Source organism: Ambystoma mexicanum, chromosome 6q (assembly GCF_040938575.1).
Source record: "Ambystoma mexicanum isolate Mex_15411 chromosome 6q, UKY_AmexF1_1, whole genome shotgun sequence".
NCBI classification, from domain to species: domain Eukaryota; kingdom Metazoa; phylum Chordata; class Amphibia; order Caudata; family Ambystomatidae; genus Ambystoma; species Ambystoma mexicanum.
The window spans coordinates 1532072049-1532096836 of record NC_090937.1 but is presented as its reverse complement, the minus strand read 5'-3'; the positions used below and the strand labels follow the sequence as shown (position 1 = coordinate 1532096836).

The 24788-nt window shown below is 47.9% G+C and overlaps 1 protein-coding gene across 8 annotated transcripts in view; it reads left to right on the top strand.

Annotated features, from left to right (window-relative positions):
* LZTS3 (leucine zipper tumor suppressor family member 3) overlaps positions 1–24788 on the top strand; it is a 945160-nt gene that overhangs the window by 309284 nt on the left and 611088 nt on the right. The window lies entirely within an intron of this gene.

Below are 24788 nucleotides of genomic sequence, written 5' to 3'. Positions count from 1 at the left end.
TTGAATTTTTCCTCCACAGAGGATAAAGTTTTGCTCGCATAGGAGATTACTTTTTTGACCTTGTCATGCTTTTGATATAATACTGCCGTCAAGCACGTATTAGAGAACCCTGTCTCCAGGAAGAACTCCTTGTTTCTGACCGGGTATGCTAGGCAAGGCGCTTGTGAGAGGCTTCTTTTGAGTTGTTTTACTGCCTCGGCTTGTTCTGGACCCCATTCCCACTTGACCCCCCCCTTCAGGAGATGAATCAGGGGTCTGGTGATCTCTGCGTAGCCCTCAATGAACTTTCTGCTGTAATTAGTCAGTCCAAGGAGGCTCCTTAGTTCCCGCAGGGTTGTGGGGTCTTTCAGTTTCTGAAGTGCTTCCACTTTCTTTTCCTGGGGACAAAGGCCCTGAGGAGTAATCTCATGCCCCAAGAAATTAACACGGGTTCTACACCACTGTGCTTTCTGAAAGGAAAGTTTTGCTCCGGCGGCCCTCAACTGTGTCAGAACATAACGGATCTCCGCTATATGTTCCTCCACAGATGAACTTTTGATGAGGACATCATCTACATAAGCCAGGTTACCCCTTGCACCCAGGTCGGGCATGGCCTTATGTAGGAAAATATTGAACTCATTACCGGCGTTAAGGTATCCGAAGGGAGTCCGGGTCCATGTGTACTGCTGGCCCACAAAGGTAAAAGCCAGTTTGTATTGGTCCTCCCTACTGACAGGCACGGTCCAGTACCCATTGGTCAGGTCTATTGCAGTGAATACCTGTGACCCCTGGATCTGGGCCAGCCCTTGGTCAATGTAGGGCAGAGGCCATCGGGAAGTATGGACCCGTTTGTTGAGCTCCCTGAGGTCGGCACAGAGTCTCCACTGGCCGTTTGGCTTCAATATTCCCAGCACCGGATTATTGAAGGTGCTGTGGACTGGACGGATTATTCCCCGGGACTCAAGGTTCTTAATTATTTCAGTAAGGGACTCCATTGATGCGAGAGGCAAGCGATATTGCTTCACAAACACAGGAGTCATGCCAGGGTCCGTGGGGATTGTTGTTGTGTGGATGTCAGTGCGACCACAGTCATATGAGTCTACCGCAAAGAGATCTTGGAAATCCAAGAAAACTTGTTTCAACTTTTGCTTTTGTTCCAGAGTCACACAGGCATCAGCTAGGTTGACTCTCTCTTCCACCATCTGCCTGAAGCCTGGAAAGACTTCTGGTTTGGCTATCTCAGCGGCCTCCTCCAGCTGGGTGGAGAAGTCCCTGCTCAGAGTGCTGATTTGGGCTGGAGGCTTCATGTGGGAAAGGCAGCCCTCATGGACCTGGAAAATCACCTCATCCCTCCTGAAGTCACAAGTCACATCTTCCTTACCATAGGGGCAGGAAGTGTACACCAGGAAGTTCCCCCCATGCCGGGTAAAGATCCTGTCTGGTGTTGTATTGTCATCACTGTCACTGTCAAAACAGTCCTTGGGGATTGGTCCTAACAGTTCATTTACTAAGTCGATGGAAAAATGTCGGTCATCAACCGCCATTCCAATAATGGTGCCTGCGGCTAGAGTAATACTCTTTAAGTCGCTGTTATCCACCTCTATTAGAATGGTGTCATGTTCTATGTTGACTAATGGAGTTGGGTTTACCCCCAACCCTTGCTGTTGGAAAGAAGCATTTAGATGTATGTAAGCATCAGGGTTTTTCAACTCTTGTCCCCTTTTAACTTTCACTTCCAGGGAGAATTGTCGGGTCCTTTCTGGGATGGTGACTTCCTCTTTAACCTGAATTTCAACTGCATAAGGTAGCAATTGAGCTGACCTAAATGCTTTTTCTGGATCATCAAAGCCCATGGGATTATCCGCTAATCGGGACCAAGCTTTGAAGTTTATTAGGTCCAAACTAATGGCAAAGCGATTGAGAATGTCACTGCCTAAGTAAAAGGCGGCAGGGACGTCTCGCACGACCCAACAATTGTGGACTATGCTCTTGTTGCCAATGGAGATTTTGAGCATACACCTGCTTGGCAGGAGATGTTTGGAATTAGGTGCTTCCAGGTCCATTTCCCATTTGTCTATCAGTTTGAAGGTGGGAATGGCTGGATCTTTTGGGAGTTGGCGAAACATGGCTTCGCTGATGAAGCTCTTACCGTTGTTCACACACACTCGAGCGAGAACAGAGTTCTTCCCATCATTTAACTGAACAGGGATGAACAACTGCTCTCCAATTTGCTGAATCTCAGCCAGGCTCTGAGCTGATTTCACATCTTTCTGGACTATAGGAGTGGGAGTTTCTGATTGTGGATTAGTATAGAATTTCAGAGTGTTTCCTTCCAGCGTGGAATACCACTTTAGACTGGAAGGAAGGTTGATTTTCAGAAATAGAGAGGACCCCCCATCACCAGTCTGTTGTCCTACTGCTATTACTGTCACGTCTGGAATTTGGTTGTTCTGGAAGTGAAATTCTACTTGGTCAGATTTTTGTTCAACCATGTGGCAGGTGCCGTTTAAACTAACATGGTTGACACTCTGTTTCAATTTTATTGGTCGGCTAGTCTGGGTCCAGAGGACCTTGTTTACACAATCTATTAGGGGTGACAACCTTCTCAGGAGGTCATTCCCTAGTAAACAAGGGGTGCCCTCCGGGGTCACAACTATGACCGGGTGTTTCAACTTGTGTCGCCCGATCTTAATGTCCAAGTCTGCAGTCCCCTCAACGGGAATTTCCTTCCCGTCAAAGTTCTGCAGTTGTCCAGGAAGAGAGGTGAGAGGAATTTGGTAATTCTCGCCCCTTCCTGCATTCAGTTCGTCAAAGGCCCTTCTGGACAGAAGGGTAGCTTGAGATCCAGTGTCCACCAGTGCCGAGATTGTACCCTGCCCCTGTACTTGTACCGGTGCATAATATCTTCCCTCCTTCTCCTCAAGGGGGCACAGATAATGTACATTTTTGGACAACTGGTGGGCTAACTTTCTGGTTTTGGACATCGCTAGCGAAGAGATTTGGGCAGAATTCTGTGGAGAGTCTTGGGAATCTGAAAGAAAAAGTTGGCAACTGGAGATCAGAGCCATTGTGGGTTCCCCTGGTTCCGGTTCTGGGCTGCCCCTCCCTTTTTGGAGGCAGTCCCCAGGATGGGTTTGAACCAGGGGATTTTCTTGCGGTTGGTTCTGGGATGAGATGGTGGGCGGCGGTAGCTCAGTCTCCACATCTCCCCAGTCTGGATTTGCATCCCTAGGGACCCATTTTTCTTTGGGAGGAGTTCCCCCCTCTCTGAAGGAGACGATCCTTTTCCCAGGATCCTCTGAGGATCCCTCTCCCTCAAATTGGAAGATCTGTACCTCCTCCTCAAACTGAGTCTGTTTGGGTCTTTTGTTTCTCCTACCCCCCCTCTGCTCCTTAGGAGGCAGACTTTCAGGGGCAAGAGATTTCGTTTCCGGTTCCTGGGTTTCCAGGGGCTGTTTACAAGTGAGGAAGGAAGCTTCCTCCAAGGCTTTACACCCCCCTTCCCTTTGTGCCTCCTCCCTGGGAACCGGTGAGTTATCGGGGTGCTGCCCCCGTCATTGTTCTGGAGCACCAGGTCCAGAGTTGGGTGCGTTCTGCGCCGGCACGCCCATCTGAGGGTTCTGCTGAGCCCTCAGTATGTGACCCATATCCCGCGCCATGTTTTGAACCTGGCGCTCTAACTGGGAAACCCGCTCAGGCTGATACGGGGCCCTGTTTTCTCCCCTGGGCTGATCTCGGGAAGGGTAGCTGTCCCTCCTCTGGTAATACCCCGGGTTGGGAAGATTTGGGTACCCCTCCACCCTTGGCCTCCCCTCTCCCGGATTCAGTGGTCTGGGCTCAGGGAATTGGGGAAAGAAGGATGGATGGTTTTGGGGCTGAAAGTCGGGTGGATATCTGGGGAAAAAGTTCTGCCCAGGGTTTGGTAAATTTCTGCCCTCCTGTGGGAAGTTTGGAGGGAAGTTCCCTGGGTTAGGTGCTTGTCTGGATCCCCCCCCTTGGGCTGGAGGAGTCCACACATAACCCAGGATGGGTCGATTTCCCTTGTAACGGGGACTTACATAATCAGGAGAGCGAGGGACCCCATTTGTGGGGCTGCCTCCTTGGCTCCCTGTCTGTGACTGACCCGAGGACCTCCTGGGCCTAGCATTATTAGGTGCAGGTAGGTTTTTAGGCCCCCCCATCTCCAAATCCAAAACGGGGGTGACCTTTACCTCTGCCACCTTGGCAGCAGCAGGGGTGCTGTTGGCTTTGGGGTTTTTCTGGGCATTACTTTTGCTATCTACCGGTTTCTGCACCTCATAGATCCGGGTAGCCTTTTCAATGACCCAGTCTAAAGATCTTTTCTCGTGAAAATCCCTCACGAGCTGGGTCATGATATATTTGGGCAAGGCATGGAAAAACGTATTTATAAACTCTCTACTATCTGTGCGCACCCTTCTTGTGGTCTGTGCAAAAGCACGCTTTAACTCCTGCACAAATTCTTGTGGGGCCTGATCCTCCCCACATTGCAAATTGTAGGCTGCCTTGCGAGCCTCTTGAGGATTTCTGTGAACAGAAAAATGTTTCAGGATGGCCGCCTTATAGGTGGACCATCTTAAATGATTTTGGTCCTCCAGCCCCGCAAAGAAACTGGAGTATTCCGGGGAGAAGGTCCACTTTACATATTGAATGCAGCTTTGGCTGTCCTTCAAATGGAAAGTCTCCATCATTTGTTCAAACAACTCTAAGTGCTCCCAAACAGAATACTTAGCGTTCTTATGGTAAGGCGTGATGACGCTCCTGATCGCCTTAATCTGCTTTAAGGGGTCCTTAAGCAAGGCCCTTTTTGCCTTATTGGCCTTTTTGGTTCGGGTAACCCTTGTCCATTCTTCCTCGGACTCAGAGGCACTGCTCCCAGAGGTTCCCGTCTGTTCTTCCAGGTTTTCCCGGATTCTGCGAGCCTGGGAATGGCTGGCAGAATGTGGGGACCTGGTCTCCTGTGTCCTGCGCAGTTCAGAGGAGTCTTCAGATTCCTCCTTGCCTCCAGGATTTGATGGGTACCCCCTCCACTGACCTAACTGGGCAGAGGTTTTCAGGATGCCCTTAATGGGCCTACTCTCCTGGGGTTCCCCATTGAACTGTACTGTACTTGGGTGCCCATACCCGGATGCCCACCCCTCCATTCCTGAGTGGTACTGGCCTATGAGCCCCATACTCTTAGCTGGATAGTAATCTGCCATCCCTGTGGCCCTGTGCTCATGTGCGCCAGGGGACATGGGGGTGGTAGAGTCCAGGGACTGGGGAAGATGAAGGCCCCTGGTGTTAGGGCTCCTGCGGTTATGGTCAGGAGTCTCTCTTTCCCAGCGGACCTCATCTCTATCCGCCCCTGCTCCCTGTTGCAATGCAAGAGCCTGCATTTGTGCTTTCAGTTCCTCTGTTAAGGCCTTACTCGACTCTATCAGTTTCTCCTGCATCGCTACCTGTTGCTGGAGCCTCTCATTGTGTTGACAGAGGGCCTCATTTTCCCTCTGTGCTTCCTGGTTGGTCCTGGAGAACTGGGCCAGTCTTTGCTGCAGGAGGTTTACCTCCTGGGCAATGTCCCTATTGGCCTGCTCCTTTCTTGCTAGAGCATCTTCCACCCTTCTGGTGTGCTCTACCAAGTTCTGGTTTTCTTTTTGGAGATCACCCAGCCCCTGGAGGGCCAGGTGATTTTCTTCAATTTCCTTTTTTAAGTGGCAGACTTTCTGGCCTATGGCGTCTCTTTCCTGACTAAGAGCCTGCATTTGTGCCGCCAGGTCGTCCCTTTGCCGTTGAAGGGCACCAGCTTTTTGGCGCTCCTCATCAAACTCTGCCTGGGTATCCAGGTCTTTCAGAATCAGTTTATTGCTCTCCTCTTTCTCTCTGTCTAGTTGGATTTGCAGGGTGACTACCTGCTCTGTGCATGCCCTGCTGCTCCAGCTTTTTCTGGCTCTGCAGTAAGGAGTCCAAACTGTCTTGGTGCTCCTTCTGCAGGGCCCGAAATCTGGTATCCTGTTCTGACTTTTCCTTTTGCAGCACATCCATATCCTCCTTCATTTTAGTGATGTACAGTCTGCTGTCATTTTCTGACTCCTGGCTCCTCTGCAGCCTCTGCTCAGAAGAGACCAGGTCAGATTGGACCTTCTGTAATGCCAGCAGTTGCCTACTCGCCAGATCTTGGCCTTCAGCACATTTGTCCTGCACGGCTCCCATATGTAAATATAAATACGCCGCTACCCTGGCAATCTTATTGTGTTCATCTTTGGCTTTAGGAGCCATATATAGTTCACTCAGGGCCACATGTAAGGGACCCTGATCTCTATATATATCTGACCCTGTTTCAGTGACCTGTCGCGTGATGGCCTGCAACCAGGCATCCTGGCCCTGTTCGGTCCATTCACCTCTCACAAATAGCTTATGCAAGAGGTGCTCTCTGGCTATTTTCATGTCTACTAAGGTCGTCATTCTAGAGATTGGTCTCTGTCCTGACTTACAGAAGTTTGTCTTTTATTCTTGCAGAACAGAACTTTTCTTGGAGTGTCCCTTTTGAGGAATGCTTCACAGCGTAATGCAGCGTGGTGATCCGACCGGATGTATGTATCCCGTCAGTTAGCACACTGTATTAAGCTGCACAAGTGGTATTCTAACCCAACGTCTCGGCTCGAGCCCCCAATTTGTAAGAGGATTCAATTCAGCACTACAGCTAAGTTAACGCCTAGTCTAGAATACTGAATGAAAACCCTTATTGATATATCTTTAGGTCCGGTTCATGCGTTCTGGATGACTACCCCTATATAACACCCCTCTCTTGGAATCCCCCTGACCCCACTGAGCCAAGAAGTAGTTCTGTTTTGCAAGTTTAAAAGGTTTATTTGATAATTTAAAATAGATATATATATCACGCTTTATAATAAATTAATAATTGAATAGCACACTTAATCTGATATGATAAAGATCAACAACGGAGAATCTGGCACTAGCACACTTCTTATAATCACTAATGAGTTGACATGAAATGGATAAGGTAGCACACTGGTAAATAGGAACAAAAGAAGAAGGTGGTACAAAATGCTTTATAGAGTTCAAATGGATGCAAGGTTGAATGAATGAAATGCAGTATAGAAATACTCAATATGATTTCAACAAACAAGGTAATCACTTTTCTCTGGCAATCCCCTCCCCCCCTTGATGCAATGCAAGGAAATGGAAGGAAGCACACAGTTCTCAGAAATGCAATCAATGTAATCAGTTCAATCCAGCAAGCTTAGACAACAGAAAACAGGTAGGAGTTTTGAAATCACAGGCCCAAATTGCTTTGATATGTGCTGGCAATGAATTAAAAAATATGCTAAAATGCTTTTAATTCCCTTTCCAGAGGTTCAGGGTGAGTGGTATCTAGTTAATATTAGCCCAGGCTCACACTAGCAATGATGCAGGGATAGTTAGCAGGTTAAAACGAATTTCTGGCAAATGGAAGGCAAGCAGCAGCAGTTTTTACATGTGAAGAAATTGCAAATCGCGGTAAAATTCGCGGATGCGTGTTCCGCGATTGCGGTAAAAGTATAAGGGGTAGGAATGCGGTTCTTGGTGCGATTCAAAGCTACGATTCTAAGCTATCAGAGGAAAGTTACTGCAAGTCTCTAGCCCAAACGGTCGCGGAGATATGAGCGATTTAATAAAGGTCGTTTTTGGGTTTGCAAATTTCAAAAGCTCAAAATGACAAGTGCAGCTTGCAACTAGAAATGACAGGTGACAGCTAGGAGGCAGTTCTACTTAGGTTAAATAGATTGAATTAGATGAATTTAACTAAGAGATTGGTTCTGCACAGTTTTCTAGGTACTCACACTATATTCTTGGATTAAATGGGCCTCATCACGGATCTGGTCAGGGTTTTAGACTGGGCTCTGGTCACTCTCTCTGCTGGTCTCTTAGTTCTGGATAGATTGAAGTCTCTAGTTTGGCTCTCTGGAGGTTTGATGGAGGTAAAGTATGGATTTTTCCGGCAGAGTGCGTTGCAGCAAATGGAATTGAAGGTCCCTATCTGTCCTGTCTGTCTGCTTTTATGTGTTTAGAATGTGGGTGTGTTCTAGCATCACTGACCCTACCTCTCTCTCAGCTTCTAATTGGTCAAACTTCCATTTCTTATTTGATTGGGGAATGAACTGTGAGTCAGAGTGATGTCATTTTACAGCCTGCAGAAAGTCCACTCCTCCTGTCAACTTACACACAAATCTAGATTTGAAACAAATACATATTTGCAGAGGTACATATTGTTTTAAAATCATATGCACCCATCATGCATTACAGGAGGTATCCCCTGTTCAAACTCTGCTCTTCCTGGGAGCTTGCATTCAGAAATGGCACATATTTCACTTTTTAACTGCTTTTTCAATTTCTGACATGGACCCAACTTTACATACATGTGCGCAGGGGGTAGGGACATTAACTGATGAAGTTTCAGATTTTTAACATGCACACATTTAGAGTAATATCCACTTTTCCGCTAAAACCTCCCCGAACATACCACCGGTTCCTACCACGTCTTAAACTGTGGGCAGAAAAATCACAAGAATTATGGTATCATTTATAAAATTTTCACATGTCCGCACTATGAGTTATTCACCTTTTTCTAAACAACATTCTGACTACAAAGGGGTGTGGTTTTCCCTCAGCATAAGGTAGAAATACTGGTTCCTCCAGTTCTGCCAAGCCAGCTTGCTCTCACAGGCAGTGCCCCTCCCAGCTTCTTCAGGAGGAAGCCACTTTTTACGACGTCTGTAATAAACCCTTTGCTTGGGTCCAGGAAGGCCCATTGTTCAAGAGGAAGCCATTTATGATCCTCTCAATAAACCCTCTGCCTGGGTGAAGGGAGCTTTGTTCACTCTCCTGCAGAGCACAGATAATTCAATTATCAGATAGATGGCATATCCTTAGTGGGGGCAGCAAAAGGAAGGTTGGCCTGGGAACACAGTGGTGACTCAAATTTCCCTCCTGATGGGGGTAGTTGCCAGGCAGAATTCAGTTCCTTAAGCCAGACTTTCAGATAAAATGTCACTTTTTGTTCCCCAGTTCCTGCATTCAAATAAAACTAAACATTTTTACATATGCAGCTAGAAGGCTGATTCTAAGTTTAAAACTATGACATTTAAACAATTTCAACCTATGTGACACTCAAAAGTAGGTCACTCAGTCAATTTAAACATTTAGATTTTAGTGTCTTTAAATCCAGTGCAACTTAAACTGCTGACTCCATAGCTCAGCTAGTTTTGTTATAAACCTTGTCTTATGATCTTCATTTCCCAGATTTTGTAGGCACACAAAACTCCATTCTGCCAAATGTCTGCTGGTGTTCAGTAAATATTTTGCACATATTGCAATGTTTGAAAATAGGCATTTTGACTTGCCTTCAGGGAAACAGAGTGGTTTTAAAACGCCGGCTTTTGGATAGTGGTGAGTACTGGTACTGCACCCATTTTTGGGATTTAAGAAATGAATTCCCCACAATTCTAGGTTGCATTTGGCAATCAGCATTGCCATTCCCAATGGTTTCAGACTACTGTGCGGGTAGTCCAATGGTGGTTTTAGGCAGTGTCCTTCTGTGCCCATAACATCGGCAAAAATGAGTGGCAGCCTATTCTTCATGCATTTCCCTGTGCATTTTCTGGGAAGCTCTGGCCATCATGATGTTTTCATGTCAGTACTGCACAGTTTTGAGGTAGGGCTAGGATGCATGGGTAAATACATCCCACACAAGGCAGATTAGAGCCCCAGAGACAGCGCTCGTTTGGAAGAGCCAGATGGTGGCTGGGGCGCCCTGTAGGAGCTACAGTAGCCACCCTGCAGCAGGAGCACCAGCACAGACATAATGTATCTAACTGATGCTTAGCCCATGAAAGCGAAACTGGGCTACGAGGCCTGGTACTGCGTGGACACAGTGGCAGTGTAAAGGTGCCGCGGTGGAGGAGAACGAAGAATACCAATAGTGAAACTGACATGTTATTCGGCGATACGGACCCGAACTGTAGGGACACCCGGCAATAACACGACACCCGGCTGGTCATGGAAAGAAGCCACTGGAAGCCCTGCAGCGAGAGACAATGGATGGAGAGGCAGTAAATGGGCACCCTCTAACTTGACAACACAGTTCACAGTCAGCTGCACATTATAATAAGGTCTCCGGGGGGGAAGCGGCTTGTAACGCCTGAGTGCACACCCTGCAGCCTGCAACAGGCGTAGGCCCTTAGGCATGCAATAAAGTGCTGGGCCGCGCCACAACATAATAACAGTAGCGAGGCGCTGCGGATGAGATGCAGTGCTTGGAAGGTTCACAGAGTTCTGCATTGGACATCCTTGATGACACGCACGTTTTGGCCATCGCAGGCATCCTGGTGCTGCTAAATAATTGAGAAAAGAGGAGAAGGCGGACTTGTGGGCCGACGCGGGCTGCTCGTGACGGGTCTGGGAGGAGGCTGGATGAGCCTCTGAGGCACTGACGCTCCCGCGCCTGGGGGGCTGGTTATATTTGGACTGTATGTGCCCTCCCCCGACCCGTGGTGCGGTCGGAGTGGTGTTTGTACATTTACGTGGCAGAGCACAACCCATTGTGGCAAACAAGGCTCGGCTCGGTGGGTCTCTGAAGTGGCTTCCTGAAATCTGATCAACGGCCGCAGAACCATGTCCAATAAAGCGGTGAGACCGAAGGGCAGGCAGCCCACGCTGGACGAATTCTCCAGAACGTCCCCTTGTCTGGAAGGTTCCAAGGGCAAGGATAGACCTCCTGCGGGTGGCATGCCTGCCACGAGTACAAACCAGGAGGTCCTGGCTGCGATTGCAGACTTGAAGGCGGCTTGGGAGGCCAAGCTTGAACTAGCTGTTACTGAGCTGAAAACAGCATTGGATCTTAAGGTCGGTGAGGTGCAGGAAGAGGTGAATTTACTCAGGCAGGACGTCAGATCCCTGGCGGAGCGCACTGAGACTCTTGAGAAAGAGGCGCGCCCGAACACTGCTGACTGTGCCTCACATAAGGCGAAACTGCACGCCCTGGTGCAGAGAGTGGGTAACCTGGAGAACAGGGCAGAGGAAGCGGAAGGACGCGCCCGACGGAATAACATCCGCATCGTGGGCTTGCCAGAGGGATCAGAGGGCCATGACCCCACGGAGTTTATCGAATCCATGCTGCTGCAGGAGATACCTGGAGGAGCACTGTCTCACGGATACGCGGTGGAACGTGCGCATAGAGCTCTAATGAGGAGGCCGCCGCCAGGTAATCCACCTAGGCCAATAATTGCCAAGATCCTTAACTACCGGGATCGGGAAAGGATACTGGAACACTTCCGCAAGGGTGGAACAATTAAACGAGAGGCGGCAAACATAACGGCCTACCCAGACTATACCCTGACTGTGCAGCGGAGTCGCATGCACTTTGGGACTGTGAAGAGGAGATTGAGAGACGCAGGCCATAAATACATGCTACTTTACTCGGCGAAATTGAAGGTTTCTCACAAACACAGGACCTGTTTTTCGAAACTCCGGAGGAGGCCATGGGATGGCTTGACGCGCAGGGTTGCCCCCAGGAGCCCGACATTCAGACGGAACAGAAGATGGAGGCGATAAGTAGTGCACGATGGGGACGCCATGCGATGGCGCGGTGTAGGACTATGGGACTCGATTATAGTCATTGGTGCGGCCTTTAGGTGGTTAAGGCCAGATTGTTCAATAATATGTGGCGAGCACTGCAACTGTTGCTTTTATGTGGAGCCTTACAGAGCTGGTCTCTATACCCCATTTAGTATTCATAGTTAAGTGGCCATTAGGGCGACTTCACCCTACTGAGCCCTGGGCATAGGTTTGTGCTAGCAGGGCTAGATGTGGGGGTGCCTGCGATCCAGGGATGGAGCTGGGCAGCAGTTGGGGAGTGCAGTGTTGGGGAAGGGATTGATGGGGGGGAGGGAAGGGAGGAGGGGAGTTTGGGGTGTATATAGTTATGGGGAGTTCAAGTTTGTGCCTGAGCCTACGAGGAAGAGCTAGAGGGTTGTATCTGTATTGCATGGGTGGGGGGGACTGGCTGTATGGAAGAGCTGAGGAGATTAACGAGCTATGGGAGACCTTAAGATCGTAACATGGAATGTCAGGGGACTCAACAGTTACCTGAAGAGGAACATTGTCATGCTGTATTTAAAAAGACAAAAGATAGATATTGCATTGTTGCAGGAGATGCACCTGACGCGAGACAAATTGGAGCTGGTTAGGAAAAAGTGGAAAGGCATTGTAGTGGGTTCCCCGTATTCTGCCTATGCTAGGGGAGTATTGATTTGGGTGGCTCCGCACGTCCCGTTCCAGCTAATACAGGAAGTGGTGGACTCTGAGTGGAGGATGGCGATAGTGAGGGCGTTGGTAGAGAATAAAGAGGTGTGCATTGTAAATACGTATGCCCCCAATCAAAATGCGGCAGCATACTTCAGGACCCTGTGCGCTACCCTGGGTGCATGTGTGGGTGGTGCGGTTATCTGGGGAGGGGATTTTAATTGTGTGCTGAACCCCAAGGTAGACAGATCCAATAGCAAGTTTGATAAGCCCACCCCAGCAGCTAGGACATTGCAGACGCTGCTCGACGATTTTGGATTGGCAGACGTGTGGAGAATAAAGCATCCTACTGAGATGCAGTACTCGCACTACTCAGCCATGCAGCAGCTGCACACAAGACTTGATTATGTTTTTGCCACGCCAGATGTTGTGATAGAGACTACTCAAATAGAATACAAGGCGAGGGTCCTATCAGATCACTCGTCTTTGGTCCTGGGGTGGCAATATTGGCAACCTAGGGCGCGGATTCCAACATGGTGCCTCCGTGCTGAGGCGCTTAAGGACCCAGTTTTCAGAGAGGATATTAGAGAGGAGATTATCAACTATTTTGAGGAGAACACTGGCAGTGTTGACTCGGCAGGTACACTATGGGAAGCCTTTAAGGTGGTGATGCAGGGTGCAGCCATCGCCAAATCAAAGGGTCTGCAGGGCGGGGTCCTGGGCGACTTATGTGGAGTAGAAGAGGAACTAGAAAGGGAATTAAAAATGGAAGTGTGGACGCGGAGCTAGTACTTAAACTACAGCAGCAGTGTGCGGAACTCTGGGAAAGGCTCTGTAACCTTAATTATAAAAAGTATGTTGAGAGACAGTATGCAGGTGGGGATAAAACGGGCCGCCTTTTAGCGTGGCTATACAAGAGTGAAACCCCTAGGCCCCCAATTAGGGCAATAACCAGAGAAGATGGGGAGGTAGTGGACACTCAGGAGGGAGTCAATGGGGAATTTGTGGACTATTACAGGGTATTATACGAGGACAGGGGGGGTGGCAGCCAAGAAGAGATACTTGAAACTTTAGAGGATATAGGGTTGGCCAAGATCAGTGCAGAAGAAAGAGAAGAGCTGGATGCACCGATCACTTTGGAGGAATTGGAGGAGGTTGTGAGGCAGCTGCCTGCAAGTAAGACCCCAGGAGCGGATGGGCTGCCTAGCAAATTTTATAAAGCATATAAAGAGGAGGTGCTCCCCCCAATGCTAGAAATGCTTAACGAAGCGTTTGAGGTGGGACTGTTGCCGGAGTCGCTTAGAGAAGCGATCATAATACCGCTCCCCAAGCCCAACAAACCAGGACACAGCTGTAGCTCCTATAGACCCTTGTCGATGCTGAATCAGGACAGTAAGATATTGACGGCGGTCCTGCGAAATAGATTGCGTAAAGTTATTAGTAAATTAATACATCCAGACCAAACAGGCTATGTACCGAACAGGAACATAACTCACAACCACAGGCGACTCCATCGGGTGGTCGAATGGGGGAGTAGCAATGAAGGTGAAATGGCGGTTGTGTCTTTAGATGCAGTTAAAGCGTTCGACTCGGTTAGGTGGCCGTGGCTGCTGGCGGCCCTGGGAGAGTACGGGATGGGGCCGGGTTACATTAGGTGGGCAGGGATGCTGTATAGTGAGCCGCTAGCCAGGGTTCGTACGGGAGCGGTGATATCAGAGAGATGGCAACTTAGCAGAGGCACTAGACAGGGGTGCCCCTGGTCCCCGATGTTGTATATTCTGGCTCTGGAGCCCCTGGCAGTATACCTTCGGCAACAATATGACGCAATCGGTATTGAGGTGGGGGGGGAGAAACACCTGATATCCCTGTATGCGGACGATTTTTTATTATATTTGAAATATCCGAAGGAAAATCTACAGTATATTCTGGAGGTAATGGAGCGGTATGCGGGGCTGTCTGGCATAGCTGTAAATCCCCAAATATCAAGTATATTCCCGCTGGGGAGCTACAAGGGAACCCCCTCAGGAAAATTACCAGCGTTGCCGATACCATGGGCGGTTAGTTCCTTCCGCTATCTTGGAATAGATGTGTATCATATGGCGGAGGAGGAACATAGGCATAACACTGAGATAGCCGTGGGAAAAATCCGCAAAAGTATGAAGTTCTGGGAGAAGTTGCCCTTAGCAATGATGGGACGGGGGGCGATGCTGAAAATGGTGGTCCTGCCTAGGATTTGACATTATTTTAGCAATATCCCATATATGATACCTAAGAAGTTCTTTGCCAACCTGAACAGTGGCGCTCTAGAAGTTGCAGAACTTCCATGAGAGGGGAGGTATTAAACTGCCTAATTTTGAGATCTATTATGTGGCTGGTCAACTACAATATGTGGTCAAATGGCTCTCCGATGACGCAACCCCTGAATTTAGGTTGTTTGGGCAGGACTGCACTCCGTTCTACCTGAAGGAAATTATCTGGTTGCCTGGTTCAGAAATGAAGGAGCGTCCGGGATGATGGTGCTTGGGTGGAAAATGTGGCGTAGAGCATGCCTGAAGATGGAGGACCCGTACCCGTGTTCCTCGCAGGTGCCGTTGTTTGCTTTGGCGGGGAGGATCAGCAATTGAGGGTGATTATCAGAACCTATTGGGAATCGGTCGGGTTGGTAACTTTGGGGGATATCTGGCAGGAGGGGACCATCAGGGATTTTGAAGGACTATGGGAAGAATCGGGCTTGCATAGGGGCCAATATGTCATGTACCATAGGTTGGTGCAGAACATCCGGAAAACGTGGCCTGAGACAGTATTGGCGGAGGAACCAGATGCGGCTATGGGGACAATATATGACATATCAGAAGGGGGGCATGAGATTTCTAGATTGTATGAGATGGTACTGACTAGGGTTGGGAAGGAGCTGACGCATTTGAGATTGGACTGGGAAGCGGAGGTGGGAGTCCAGATGGAGGATGGGATGTGGGAACGGGCCATGGGATACCACAAAAAGGTATCAAGAAATGCCAGATTACAACAAATACAGCTGTATATAATGCACAGAGCATATATGACCCCCATGAGAATATCTAAGTTCGGAAATGCGGGGAGACAGGCGTGCCCCAAGTGTGATAAGGAGAACGCTGATATGACGCACATGTTTTGGGCTTGCCCAGTAATTGAGGATTTCTGGGGAGAAGTAGCGCAAAAACTGGCGGCGAAAGGGGTCACGCTCATTATAGATTCGGCCTGGGCCTGCCTGCTGGGAGGGTTCCCTAGGACACGGAAACTTAAACATATTGGGAAATTGAAAGACTTGGCATATGTGCTTGCAAAGCGGACGATTGCCATGGGATGGAAACAGTGTCATAAGCCACGGGTGGAGGTGTGGTGGAGGGAGTTACAGAAGTGGGCGGAGGCTGAAACGGTGGTATGGCAGGAGGCGTGTAGCATGAGTGGGGGGGAAGAAATGGGCACCGTGATGGCATGGAAAGTATTAATAGCAGGACTGTTTAGAACAATACCAGATTCTGCGGATTCAGAAGAAAGTGATACCCTGCCACACGTAGCAGATACTGAAGGAGTAGTACAATCAGACTCTTGAAGGGGGGTGGGATCGGGGGGGCAGTTGTCAAGACTAAGTGATGTTAATGGAATGGTTGTGAAATACCCTGCATGTTTGGTTTGTTTTGTTTGTTGGTTTTAAAAATAAAAGATTTAAAAAAAAACTATGTTCAGTCCTTTTTGGCCCATTTGTTTGCCTTGTCCTGTGGCCCGCTCGTTCCCATGGGCCCATGTGCGGTTCTCCTCCTGAAGACTGGTGCTTCGCGTTGCGGCCTCAATGTTTCCCACCTGTTGGAGTGGTGTTGACCTCGCTGTGTCTCATTGGATTCTACTTGCGTCGGTTCTGCGCAGGCCATCACCCCAAGAGCCCTGTTCCGGATCTTTGTATTTGTTTGCACTTTTGGTAGGTCTCCCTTTTTGCCTCTGCCGTGTCCTTGTTGTTTAATACTTTTCCCTCCTCTTGTGCCTTCACCTAACAAATCTAACCATACAGCTACTACAACTAGACACAAACACCCAGCCATCCTCCCCATGCTCGGGCTCTGCCACTTTCCCGGTGCTCCCGTCCTTCCTGTGGGTGCACTTGTTGTGATGTGATCACTCGAAACTGGCATCTCAAATATTGTCATTCTGTGGGGTCCCATCTGTCGGTCTTGGCGGCTCGCTCTTGGAAACTGTGGGCTTCCGCTTTAACAAACTGATGGTTCATGTCTTTGTTCCATTTCTCATCTCTTCGGTGCGCTTCTCCATGTTTCATCGGGGGTAGTCCCCATTCCGCTCGTCCCTGTCTCTCAGCTGAGGGATTCCCTGCTGGTCCATCCACTCTTGGGCTTCAGTCGTAGTCTCAAAGATGTATTGCCTACTGCTGTGTAATACTTTCAGTTTGGCCGGATACAGCAGCATGAATATTACCTTGGAAACCCCGAGGCGTTCCTTCGTCGGCCAAAATTGTGCTCTGCGCCCTTGGACTTGCGCCGTATAATCTGGATAAATACTTATTCTGGCTGCGTTCCTTGTTATTACCCCACCTTCACTTGAGAATGCCAAGATCTTTTCCCTATCTTTAAAGTTAATAATTTTCGCAATAATGGGTCTTGGGGGTGCCCTTGGGAGAGGTTTCCTTGTCTGGGCCCTGTGCGCTCTCTCCACCACAAAGCCCTGCGATAAGTTCCCTGCTCCCACCTCATGTAGCAGTAGGTTCACTATGTATTCCATGGCGTCTCTGCCCTCGTCACCCTCCGGCAGCCTCACTATATGCACGTTGTTGCGCCTGGCCCACCCTTCTGTCAGTCTAGAAAAGTAGACACCCCTCGAACATAAGGCAATGCAGGATAATTGGTTGGCCGAAGACCAACCGCCTCATTTGAAGTAAAAAGAATATATGCTCATTACTCATTACGTAGCTATTAGTTTAACTAGAGTGCAGCCATTTTAAGGTAACCAGAATCGCCATTTTGTTTTCTCTATGTTTCTCTTTAGCATCACCACTTTTGCCTCATGTAAAACTGCTTTGCTGTAGATATTATTTCGCTTCACTTCAATGGTCCAAGGTTATTAAAGACATGCTGAAACATTGCGCGAGGAGCCAGACAGAAAAGCCTGTTCCTCTCCCTCACATATCCTTGGACGCGGGGAGCAAGGCATTCTTATCAGTACACGGATGCCAGTGAGTCTCCTTAAAAGAATAGCAATGTACGAAACTAATATTAAAGGGTTTGAATTATGCTCTTCTTAAAGGCCCCCCTTCTGAGCACTGTGAGCCCCCGGAGAGCAAGCTGACCTCTAGAGCATGAATTGAAACCAGGAGATAGTAAGGCCTGGAATGTGCCAGTCCCCCTACGCGCAGCTTGTCCATGAAAACAGAAGTGCTGTGTTCTCGCAAATAAAGAATAGTGTCTGTAAATTCGAGATTGCAAACTGTTACTAAATATGGTGATCTAAAATGTCATATTAGCCACCATTGTCAATCAGCGCCTCCACCTCAAAGGGAATGAATCAGGGGTGGCATCGAATGTGTCAAATGTGTCATTACTGATTGTAAGATGCTCATTTAGTATATATGTAACTGATGCACAGCTCTTGCTTGCTTGCGTCCCCCGAGGTCTGTTAAACACACGTCGCAAGGCGTGGGACCATTTGGCCAACTGGGACTATTTGTTTTTGCAATAAACCCTAGATTTTGGGAATACAACCTTGTGTCTGGCGTATCAGTTTGTGTGTGGTGATTGTGCCTTGTTTCCACATCCGAGGGTCCCTCAGGGGCCCCTTCAAGATGGCGCCTGAATAGAGACCCTCCCCCACTTGTTCATCGTGTACATTGCAAACTTATGAAGGCGACAAGAACAGCGAGGACGGGAGTGATCGAGCCGGGATCAAGAGGTGTCCGGGGCACCCTCGAAAGTGATGAGACTCCTTTGCAGATCTGCACACAGCTGATCCCTGATCGACGTGCCTGGCCAGCGAACAAGGGGGCGAGGGTCCCGAAACGAGGCAGTGCCGAGATACGCAGACACAACGTCATTGGTTGCGTCAGTATACGGACGAATTGTGTCTTGAAAAGACAAATTGACTAATCAGGTGAGTCGTGCCCCGATTCGTAAGTGATCCTGATATTGGGTGAGAGTTGATTTTGCAAAATCAAACGCACAGAGTAAGTTTGATTAGCCAAGGGTAAGGTTAAAACATGCCTGGGATATTGTCCACCTTAGCAGGTTTTTTCCGCTGCGGTGAACAATCTTTGGAAACTGGCCAGGTTGCGTCTCCGGGGGGAACGCCGGCTTATGATATGTATGTGAAGTATAGTGTGGGAGCGATAATGTTTTGTGAAATTTGGCATAAGCAAACCAGAAAGCAGGAAGACCTTCAATGGCCGAGGAATGGTAGTTTTGATATGGATCGGATAGATAACCTGGAAAAGGTTTTGATAAGTAAGAAAGCGCGTCCTGCGGCACTTGATATCCTTAGGGATTGGAGAAGGGAAGCAATGCTCCGATTTAGAAGTAGAGAGAAACATACGCGCAGGCATAAGCCAAAAGCAGAGAGAGCGGAGGAAAAAGAGGAGGAGGAGGGGAGCAATAGTTTGAGAAAGGCAAATAGACGCGACCAGTTGACTATTGAAAAAATATAGAGAGTTACATGCATCAGACGAATTAATAAACAAAATACTAACCGAGACAAAACAAGGCCCGAGAAGTGAAACTAAGAAGATTACGTCAGTAGCCGTCATCCAACCCCCTCCTATTTCTAAACCTGTCCAAACTCCAATACAGCCACAGGCAGCGTTAGTAATGGTACCACCCTCTAGTCAGCCAGCCCTGAGTGTTTCGCAACATCACAGCCCCAGCAGATTTTTCCCGTGCCCACTGCCCCTTCCGTGCCCACTGCCCCTTCCGCGCCTTCCACTCAAGGGGCTATTTCTGTTCCGACTGCGCCCCCCATAAGCGAATTAGAACAAAGCGAATGTATGAGAGTGACCCGCAGTGCGATTAGCAAGGAGAGAAAGCGTGAGCTGCAAGAACAGGCAGAAATGTATATAGACGAGAACGATGGGACGGCCACGTTAGCGTCAATACATGACTTCAGGAAGAGCAACGAAAAACAGTTATTGTTGGAATGCATGGGGGAATATTTGTCGGCGCAATGGAAAAAGTTAGTTGGGAAGTTACCACCTCAGCGATTGTTGGATTTGAATGCATTGGCCCATTGTAGAGGGAGAGATGAGGAAATAGAAGAGCATGTGAAGTGACTGTTTGAATTAAAGAATGAACTTGATGAAGAATATTCTGAAATACTTGCCACACCGGGGTACAGGAGGAAAGAGAGAGGAGTAGGAAGAAAGCAACAGGGTTTTATATGCAGAAATCCTTGCCACCACCAGGACAGATAGGTGATAGGCAAAGATTGTGAGTGTGTATGCAGGAAACAATGAGATGGATGTCAAGCACTGGGTTTTCTGTGGGTGAAATAAATGAGATATGTAATGAGTACCCTTTACAGATAAGATTAGAAGCCCTGCAAACAATAGTGGGAGTGTTACTTCAGCAGGTAGTGGGCCATAACAGGGGAAGGGGAAATGTGCAGAGCAGGGGCAATTTAAATATGCATGGAGGGCCTCTGGGGTTAAACCAATGTGCATATTGTAGAGAGGAAGGACACTGGTGGGCACAATGCCCACACTTGCAAAATAGAGGCGGACATGGTCAGAGGAGACAGCACAGAGGGCATCCAGGAACAAATGGCCATAATAGAAACCATATGCAGCAGCACCAGAATAGTCAAGGGAATGGTGCACAAAAACAGGGCCAGGCGTTGAATCAAAATGCTTTTATCCAGAGTCAAAATCATCAGGCCAATCAAAGTGTAAACAGAAGAAGAGGTGGAAATATTTTTGATACTCAGACAGGTGCATACTATAGTAATAGTAATGATTACACCTCTGATGATGTGTTGTTAGCCCAATAGGACAGCCCAGGACAGGGGTCGGAAACAGTATCCATTGCCGTGAATCAGAAAGGACCGTCCGTAGAAATGAAAGTTGGGAATGAAGAGCATAGATTCCTCGTAGACACGGGGGCACAGAGGTGCTCGATAGATCATCACTTGGTTCCAGATATACCTCTGTCAGGGCGACAAAATATCTCAGTAGGGTTCGCAGGCACCCCAGGAATAAATCCTGAGTCCAAACCAGTTGCAGTGACAATAGGGCCTTTTACTGAAAATTGTCCATTTCTTTTGACAGAGAATTGTGGGGAAAACCTCCTAGGATTGAATCTATTGGAAAAGTTAAGCGCGGTTATTCACTGCACACCAGATGGGGTATTTTTGACTATTTCTCCTCAGAGTGGGCCGACTTCTGAATTTGTGACAAAATCTTTAACAGGGGAATTGAGCGAGGTGCCAACTTGTATTTGGGCCGTGAATGACAATGATGTGGGATGCTTGAAAATAGCGCCAGTGAAAATTGTTTTGAAAGAAGGAGTGACGTTACCACGTATTCCACAGTTTAAAATTTCAGCAGAAGGGGAGAGAGGATTAAAAAGTATTGTTTCTGATTTGGTAATATTGGGAGTGATTGAAGAAATTACAGGTAGTGTATGCAACAGCCCCATTCTACCAGTGTATAAGAAAGGGGGTAATGAGGTACCGTACCGTTTCATAATTGATCTCCGTGAACTAAACAAAATAGTAGATCCCCAATTTCTGTTAGTGGCAGATGTCACTACGATATTGACAATGATCCCTGCATCGGCAGAATATTTTAGTGTTATCGATTTGAAGAACGCTTTCTTTAGCATCCAAGTACACAGAGAAAGCAGGTATTTATTTGCTTTCACTTTAGGAGGACGATCATTCACATTCACACGCATTCCACAAGGCTATACTGAAAGTCTGAGCACATACAGTAGAGCATTGAAAGAACAGCTAGACATGTTAGAATTACCGGCAGACTGTGTGTTGTTGCAATACTTTGACGATTTGTTAATCGCTGCTGACACAGAAGAGATTTGTAAAAAAGGTACTGTCTTATTATTGACCCATCTAGCTATGCATGGCCATAAAGTGAGCTTAAAGAAATTCCAGTACTGTTCGAAAGAAGTGGCTTATTTAGGTTACTTACTTTCAAAGGAAGGGAGAAGATTAACGCCAGAAAGGATAGAGAGCATTTCTAGTATGCCTATTCCAAAGACGCAAAAGGAAGTAAGAGCTATAATTGGCATGGCTTCATATTGCCGTCAGTGGATTGTGAACTTCACCTTAATTGTAAAGCCAATGGTGGAATTGACAAAAAAGGATGCCTTTGCAGTGGAGTGAAGAATGTCAGAAAGCATTTGACTCGCTAAAAACCATTTGGAGTTATGCTCCAGTTTTGGGCACAGCGAATTATGAAAACGTTTTTAGGCTGTTTGTGCATGAGAGCGAAGGATGTGCGTTGTCTGTCCTAACACAGGAACAAGGTGAAAGAAATTGGCCGTGCGGTTATTTCTCTTCCGCGCTGGACCCTGTAGCGCGCGCACTACCACGATGTTTGCGAGCTGTTGCAGCGGCTGCTGCGTCAGTGAAACAAACAGAAGGGATGGTATTGGGGCACATGTTAATTCTAATGGTGCCACATGCCGTAGATGTTCTACTTAATAGAACGCAGACGCAACACCTCACCTCTGCTAGATTGACTAGATATCCTAATCATGAGGTGTAGCGCTTTGAATCCAGCAGAATTAATGCCAATGCTCGGGGAAAACATTGATGAGACTGAATCACCTCCCCATGATTGCTTAATGGTTACTGAGGAAGAAACAAAAGGGAGAATTGATTTACACGATATGCCACTAAAAGAACCAGGTGGAGAACTGTTTTGTGATGGTTCTTGCTTTAAATTACCTGATGGCACTTCAACCGCCGCATACGCTATCACCACGTTAAAAAGCATTGTGGAGAGTAAAAGAATCCCATACAACTCTGCCCAAGCAGCAGAGATAATTGCTGTAACAAGGGCTTGTGAAATTACCGAGAACTTGAACGTAAATATCTACACTGATAGCCAGTACGCCTTTGGCGTGGTTCATAACTTCGGCCGACTGTGGGCCGAGAGAGGTTTCCTAACATCACATGGGGCTAGAATTCAACATGGCCCTTTGATTGTATGATTACTGTCTGCTCTTACGTGTCCAAAGCACCTGGCGATAGTGAAATGTGAGGCGCATAAAAAGGTGACATGCAAAGTGGAGAAGGAAACACATTTGCAGATAGAATTGCAAAACAAACTGCCACTGATTTGAATACAAAAATGTTAACAGTACAATCGAAGGAAGTACCCTGTATGATAGAAAATGGAATTGTAACTGTTAGAGAGATGCAGGCGGAAGCTACCGCCGACGAAATACAGGGATGGGCCAAGGGCTCTGCAGAACTAGACTTGGAGGGTTGTTGGGCGGACAAGAAGAGCGGGAATTGGATGTTGCCGAATGCTTATGTAAATGCAATGGTAACAGTGGCTCACAGTCCCACCCACATCTGTGCGAAGAAAATAGTCCAACATTTGGCCACTGTCTGGGAAAATCCTCTCATAAAAAAGAATGCTGAAAGGCTAGTACAGAACTGCATAACGTGCCTACAGCACAATGTGGGGAAGGGAACAGTGACTCCAACAGGAAGTTTCGGACCACCCTCTGCCATTCGAAGTGATTCACTTTGACTTCATAGAAATGGAGAGATGCCAAAACCTGAAGTATGTTCTGGTGAGCATATGTGCATTCAGTAAATGGGTGGAAGCGTATCCGTTGAAAGACTGCACAGCCATGAGCACGGCGAAAGTAATGCTAAAAGAGTATTTCTGTCGTTTGGTCTGCCCCGTTTCATGTGGTCGGACAATGGTCCGCATTTTCTGGGTGCAGTAATATACATATTTGTTCAGGTCTCCAGATCGATAAGCGATCCCATTGCTCCAGGCATCCCATGAGTGCCGGACTTATTGAACGTCATAACGGCATCCTGAAATCCAAAATGAGTAAGATTTGTGCAGGCAGCAAGCTAAGTTGGGTAGGTGCATTGCCAATAGCGTTACTGTGTATGAGAACATCAGTGCAAGCCAGAACTGGTCTCTCCCCATACGAAATTATATGTGTGGAGTGCACCCCAGCCGAAAAGAATGAGAGAGGTAGAATACCCTATACTCAGCATTTATTGTAATTTGCTATTAAAAAAACTGCGTTTGATTCATCAGCAGGTGCAGAAGGCATTACTGGTGAGGTACACTGACCCAGGACATGCATTGGAGCCAGGAACCTGGGTGCTGATTAGAAATTATGAACGGAAAACATAGCTGGCACTCAGGTGGCGTAGGCTCTACCAAATCCCTTTGACCACGCAGACAGCGATAAGCGTGGATGGGCGGAAAGCATGGATTCACGCCACGCACGTCAAGAAAGTCCCATCGCCATATGACACTTCGACTGATCGGGGCAAAGACCAGAAAGAAACAGCAGCGGCTCCAGAAACGAGAAATGCAATTGCCAGTTCTTTGCCACAAAAACTGCCTGATCCTGAAACAAAGCCTGATGGGATTGCCATAAGAGAGGAAGGGCAAAGGGCGCCCAACGTTGTCCAGCAGATTCTGCATCACTGTTGGCTGATATCAAGCGTATACCTCTGTGGCGCCCACCATCTTCTGGTGCGCCGCAGCCTGCATCGTCGCCTGGGCACTCATCATCATCTGCCATTGTGCTCCAGGCTGACTCCAAGCTTGACACCGGAAGTGCACCCGCACTATTTGTCGACCACACGATAACGCGAGCAAATCGGTATAACCTGCGGAGCAGAAAAAAGGAGTGATCACATCTTCAGCTTTTTGTGATTTTATTGCCTCTGTTTCCTATTCTCGGATGAAGTAGGAACCGGAGGCCTAGAGGAGAGTGGCGTGAGAGTTGTGCAAGCTAGAGAGCTCAACAAACGCAACTCCTCGTGCTAAACCCATGTGTCCAGAACCCGAGTGGACAAGCGGGGCGCACATGGTACAAAGGCAGCTGCTCTGAAACTCTAGAGCAATGTGCAAATGCATGGGAATCTTACCAAACAGATAAGCAATCCAGGGTGAACGAGAACTGGCATGGAAGGACTGTAGACATTTATCGAACTCTCTGACATCCCAACAAGCGCATCGGCAGGAGATATTCACGACAAACACGGCGAGAGCAGAATGACGAGGGAAGATGCCGGAGCCAGCCAACGTCTCCTTCTGCACCAATGCTGATAGCGAGTTAAACGCAGTACATTCCCTGTGACCATTTTAATTCCAGGATCATGGTTTGTTTGCACACGACTGGGAACCCTGCAGCTCTTGTTTTGCATTGGAGAGAGTTTTCCGTCCCTGATGTGTTTGGAAATGAATAGGCATTAATGATATATTAGTGCTTCTTTTGCAAATCTATGAACCTATAAAATATATAGAAAACTCAAGAGCT